The sequence below is a fragment of the Olea europaea genome, chromosome 10 (genome assembly GCF_002742605.1).
Source record: "Olea europaea var. sylvestris chromosome 10, O_europaea_v1, whole genome shotgun sequence".
NCBI classification, from domain to species: Eukaryota; Viridiplantae; Streptophyta; class Magnoliopsida; order Lamiales; family Oleaceae; genus Olea; species Olea europaea.
Genome location: NC_036246.1, coordinates 14740955 through 14747262, shown reverse-complemented (window position 1 = coordinate 14747262; position 6308 = coordinate 14740955). Strand labels below are relative to the sequence as shown.

Here is a 6308-nt window from a genome sequence, read left to right as displayed (position 1 = left end):
CCACCCAAAATCTCCCCATAACTCCAAGGGATTCAACAGGAAAAATGTTGCAAAAATCGCCCAAAAAATCTAAAAATCTGTCCAGATTTTCAGATTTTTGGGCGACTTTTGCGGCAATTTTTCAACAACTTCCTACCACCAAAACTGCCGGATTTTGATACCGTTGGAAAGCCTACAATGTCCTCTTCAATTACCACCCAAAATTTCCCCATAACTCAAAAGGATTAGGTCAGAATAAACCCACAAAATCAATATCCCGAAAAGGCGAAAATCTGGATAGAGTTTGGGATGCTGACTTTGTGGGTTTATTCCGATCGAATCCTTTGGAATTATGGGGAAATTTTGGATGGTAATTGAAGAGAACATTGTGGACTTTCCAACGGTATCAAAATCTAGTAGTTTTGGTGGTCGGAAGTTGTCGGAAAATTGTCACAAAAGTCACCCAAAAACTAATTGGGCGATTTTTGCGACAACTTTCGACCACCAAGACCGTCGGATTTTGATACCATTGGAAAGCCCACGATATCCTTTTTAATTACCACCCAAAATCTCCCCATAACTCCAAGGAATTCGACCGAAAAATTGCCGCAAAAGTCGCCCAAAAAATCTGAAAATCTGGGCAGATTTAAAGTTTAAAGTTGAGTCAGCATTGGTTAAATTTACTCCATTTAATTCCACATCAAAAGCGCTCTCGCGGTTGATATCGCATCGAAATTTATCCCGAAGTCGGTTTTTATAATGTTCGGATTACAATAAGATTCGTTGTTTTATAGCGTTGCTGGTGCTGATGCATCGTCTTGCTCCAATAAGAAACAGATGGCCTCTTATTTATCGGAATTTGGAATTTCGAATAATTCTGTCATGATTTAGAAAAGAGGATTTTTGGGCTGTGGTAATGGCGAAGAGGGGAATATGTTATCCAAAGTATACGAGGAAAGAGGTCTTTTGGGGTAAGATTCTTTTAGTTATTTCCCATTTTTATTATCGTTTCTAAATAAATAAATTTTGCTATCTGCAACTTTCCATCCCTTCTCGTTTATCCTCTGAGATTTTAGTGTTAGACTTTATTGTTTGTTTTCTTGATGGCCGCATTTTGAATGTCTATTGAAGGTTTACACTTTTTGTATTTTCAAAATTTATCTCATAAATGATATGAATTATGTCAAGGAAAGCGTATTCTATATTTGTTTATGTGTAACGTTGGGCTCTTTTCTGTGGTTATAGCTACTGGGTTCAGAAAAATAAGTTATGGTAGCTGGAGGTTAACATTTCACCTTTGTTTTGATTTTGTTCTTTTCTTCTAATAAAACTTCCCTCCAAGTGCCTTGGGTATTTTTTTCCCCACCAATTCAACGCATAGACAACAGAGACTTCATTAACCTTATTTTATCAGATATTCACTCATAGTACTTAGTTTCGTTTTCTGATTTGCTAGATGAAAAATATTGTAGGCTTCTGAAGATCTAATGAAATTGGTGGTCTACCTAGATGATTGTGAGAACTAAGTACCGGAGCAGTACATAGATGGAAATGACGTACACATGAACAAGATTGAGTAACATGGTATATGGAAATCAATTCGTGGTGTTATCCTCTTTCATTGGATCCATATAAGAAGGTTTTTTTTTCCCTCGTGAACTATGAATTCTACTCATCCTTTTTTAAATCCTTGATATCAAAATGCAACTTTTGATGATTTTATAGTCATCTAGTACTACGTGAGCTGACTTGTTTTTGATTTATCAGATATTCTCCTGAGCAATTATATGCTGTCGTTGCTGCTGTTTACTTATATGATGATTTTCTTCCCTGGTGGCGCTCAGAGATCATTAGGCACCATCCAGATGGATCTTTGGATGCTGAACTAGAAATTGGTTTCAAATTTCTCATTGGAAGTTACGTGTTCCATGTGGAGTTGAACAAATCAAAATCTGTAAAGGTGGAAAATCACTTTCAGTATGAGGGCTTTCTTTTCCTAGTTTTCACTTCCAATACTTCTTGTCTTTATAATGTTCTCAGTCCATGCTAATTTATTAGGTTTGAAAAATTTGTAGATAATTTTTTCTTAGGGATCAGGTCTTGGTGGGCAGGGGCATTGTGGCTTAATTGTAACCACTGTAACTTCAAATAGAGTGGTCTATTCTTATTTGATTCTCTGATACTCAGAACTCAATAACTTCAAATGCAATTGTTAAGTGAAATCTCAAGTACTGCTTGAAGAAGAAAATTCAATAGCTGGAAACTGAATACCAATGCCACATTAGGTTACCAAGGTGGTTTTGTTCTGGGTTAGAATCAGAAACTGGAACAAAGTGTTCCAGTTCTTTTGTGTTTTGTGAGTGAAGACATCCACCTGATCTACAACATCAAAAACGATAATCTCACCATAAACCCTCTCAAAATACCAATCCTGTTATCGATTCAGTGGATAAGACCAGTCCCACACTTAGTTCTGGGTATGGGAAATGCTACAGTTGTCAACCACACACATGGGAGAGGGATCCACAATTTTTTTTGTCATCATGGGCCCCCCTCCCATGTGTGTGGGTTCGTGGGTCTCCCATGTATGTGGTTGTCAATCGCAGTTGTCAACCCCAATTGTACAACTAGCAAAATTCTTTGGGTGTAAAAGAAGAGGAGATTTTTTTACTTTTGCCAGTGACCAAGTCTACTTGTCAATTAATTTCTTCAAAACAATTCAGTGGGAATGAAAATCTGAAAAAGATATAGAGAGACACCAGCTATAGATACCTGGATCGATTAGAGGAGGAAGAGATGAACTTGAGGTCGAGCAGCCATTTCTTTATTGTGGAAAACGTGACTGAATGGTAAGTTGTTTATTCTTAGATCTATTGATTAAGGTTTCAAATTAATTTTTGGGTGATGGAGTAATTGATATGGTGGAGAGATTTCAATTTTCAGTGGATATTTACAGGGGATGATTATGATAAAAATCATATTCTAGCAGGATTTTGATGAAGAATATGGTTGAGGACAGTGTTATATGGAGAGAGGGTGGTAGATCTAGTTAAAAATTCATTGTAACACAGAAACAGATTAACCAATGATGCAGATTTTGAAAACAAATAAGAAACGATAGGTTTCTAAACAGTCCCTAATGGATGTGGTACTAGCATTTAATGTAGGATTTATATCTGTTCATGTGGTTATTATCAACATGGTAGGGTGACCTGCCTCATAAGGTCAATTTTTTTTTTTTTTTTTAACTTTGTACAATATATTAAATAATAATGGGAATTAGACTTGTAGATAGCTTGGAGTGTACCATTGGATCACGTGTCTTGTTTTCATGTAAATAAGTGGTAGTCATACTGGTTTGATCCTTTATCTTTTAATGGTTACTTGTGCAATTTGTTTCTTTGTGCTTATGACATCTTGTGTCTATAGTAAGCCTTTGCTTGATGTTTTTCTGAGTTCCTCTTGGAAAACCAGACTTCTACAGATATCAGAGATTGTAGAAAACGTTGGATTGTTTTGGCGGTGGATAGCAATATGATGATATTTATGTGAAAACTATAGTAATTTGGAATTTTCCTCATTTTTATGTATTAGCCTAATTATGATGGCATTGGTGATTTGAATGTTCTCATACATGATAAGAAGTTATCATAGATTCTGATGCACTGTGTTTTGTGTTATTTGAGATGGTGTCTGTTCATAGACTAAGAACAGGACCATTTGTGAGAGTAGTTTCAATTGTTTTCATCCACCCAACAAATCTGAGCTAGCACCCTGTTCTCTTTCCCTCTTGATTGAGAAAAATTTCTTATTGTGAAGGTTGTTGAAAAGTTGATCGGTTGAGTAAGGAGGAGATTTTCAATTTAATGAGGAAAATTTGCAGTCTGATCCTGCCTGGAAGTATTTAATGGCACATAAAGCAATCCAGCAGGGTGAGAAGGTTGTTCGATGACGTTAATTTTCATATTTGTTGAAACAGACTTAGCTGCTTGGAGTCTGATTGAAGTAACGATTCTGAGGCACAAGGTTGTGGACAAAATTCTCTAGTAGTAAATTTTATTAATGTGTGTGTCTGATCTTGCTGTCTTGGAAAAGGAAATAAAAAGTGAAAAAGATTGTTTGGACATTCTTTTGATTATGTCAAGCTCAAAATCAAGGATGACTTTCCTCAACCCAATGTTGCGTGGGAAAGAGTTAGCCATCACAAATTACTGTATATTGAAATATCTCTAACTCGCTATAGAAATTTGACCAATTAGGTTCATTACTATCCTCATATTTTGTATATATTTTCGTTATGATGGATTGCTAAATAGATTGCATGGATAGCTCAGTCCTAAAATTTTCTTTTCCTGCTCATGTAATCCGTAATGGGTATTAATTACAATGATGAATACAACTTCTAGCTTTTTAAGCTCTTTAAAATTACCTTTTCTTGGATGGTTATCCCCATAGTTCTTTTGACGTGATAAGAGTAAGCAACATCCTCTCATTTTTGCGTCTGCGTGGATAAGATTTTTTTCCAAAAATTGGAATCAGGTCCTTGCAATTTGAATGCATGAAGCTAACTAAAAACTGGACAGATTATTTCCATTTAAATTTCTGAGATGCCAATTCCATTATGCAAAACATAAAGCAAGTTTTTGAAAAAGTCTTAATATTATATTCTCTTTGACGTGATTATTGCATGAGCTTGGGGAGGGAACTTGACATTAGATCAGTATGCAAGGAAGGCTATGGATCCATTTGCTTGAAATGGCTGTGAAGGGCAATCATATGGGAAAGTGAGAAGAGCTAAAAGTTTTAGAGGCAATGCTTACCCACTTGATAGTTATGAACCCATAGATAAGAAGGCCTTTCTTGTAGACTGTTCTTCCTTCGACATAGATGGCCTTTCTATTGGACTGAGCCAAATTACTTACAGGATTCATCAGTAGGACATCTCTAACATACACGATGCCTTGAAACTTAACTTTGTTACGATTAATATAGTTTACTGTGTTTTGGTCATGTGGTAAATTATTTTATATCTTGCTCGTCTTTGTTGACTTTTCTTAGTCTCCTGTTTTCTTGTAGACAGCTTCATCCCAAAGTACCCTTTTTGATCATTTGATCAAGGTCTGGGAATTTAATCTGGGACCTGTTCCAGGAACCTGCAATCTTTATTTCTTGGTGGACTTTAAAGTTCCAGTCACCATTATATGGACAGGTGAGCATCAAAAATCTGAAAATTCTAGGCTGATTTTCAGATTTCGGGGAGCTGAATTTGTGGGCTTATTCTAGCCGAATCCTTTGGAGTTATGGAGAGATTTTGGGTGGTAATTGAAGAGAACATTGTGGGCTTTCCAACGTTATCCAAATCCGGCAGTCTTGGTGGTTGAAAGTTGCTGAAAAATTGTCGCAAATGTCGCCCAAAAATCTGAAAAATTTGGGTGACCATTTCTGCAAATTTGTAAACTTCAGTGACCATTTCTGAAAGTGCTCCAAACTTCGGTGATCGTTTCTACAAGTTTTAAACTTCAATGATCGTTTTATATTTTTCAGATAAGTTTAGTGACCGTTTGTGAAATTAACCTAATATAAATATCGTATATTTTGATGGCCTAGTGGTTTCCAAGCATATTAGATGGTTGTACATAGGTCTTTTCTTCATGCTGTAGGCTAATACAAGTTCTGTTGACCTCAGAAAATGCGTTAACAGAATCCCGACCACCTCCCCTTCACGTAGGCATCACCTGCACATTGGAATATCCATTAGGAGACAAAGACCGTCGATTGAGAAAAAGGTTCGACGATCGTTTGCACTCCGATGTTCAAGTCAACGGTCGGACAAAAGATAATGTGTGTGTAAGAGAGAGAGAGAGAGAGCGGGAATTTGGGTAGGATTAGGTTTACATATCATTGACTGTGAATGAACTCACATATATATAGGAAAATAAAATTGACCACGATGGGCTGTTGAAGCAAATCAAAATATAAAAGCCCAATAAGAGGTTGCATGAGGTTACTTAAATTAATAGGCCAAATTTAATTAAATAATGGACGTCAAGTCAGCCAATGTGGGACCCCTTCTGTCTGAGTATGCCACATATTTTATAGGTATAACATGTTCTATTGCTTTAATTATATGGTATGTTGTTATGTCGTATTTTATTCTTAATTGATTGTTATCCTAGCATATGATATTTTTTCATTTATGGTTAGCCCCTCTCATGTTTACTTCTTTTTTTAAATAGAGATCAAGGAATAATTGGACTTCTAATTTTGTCCATGATTTGCTGGCCACCCCAAGTTTAGAAAACCAGGCTTCTCTTCTTGTATTTGCTTTA

General features: G+C 36.1%; 1 long non-coding RNA gene across 2 annotated transcripts; it reads left to right on the top strand.

The window, feature by feature from the left end:
* The first annotated feature begins 699 nt into the window (after positions 1–699).
* On the top strand, positions 700–4373 carry LOC111401343. 2 transcript variants are annotated; one of them, XR_002703988.1, is made up of 4 exons: positions 700–950; positions 1452–1618; positions 1747–1939; positions 3799–4373. It is a non-coding gene; the product is annotated as an uncharacterized LOC111401343 (long non-coding RNA). The 2 variants fall into 2 exon arrangements; XR_002703987.1 differs by lacking the exon at positions 700–950 and having other exon boundaries at positions 1004–1618.
* The last annotated feature ends 1935 nt before the right edge of the window (positions 4374–6308 follow it).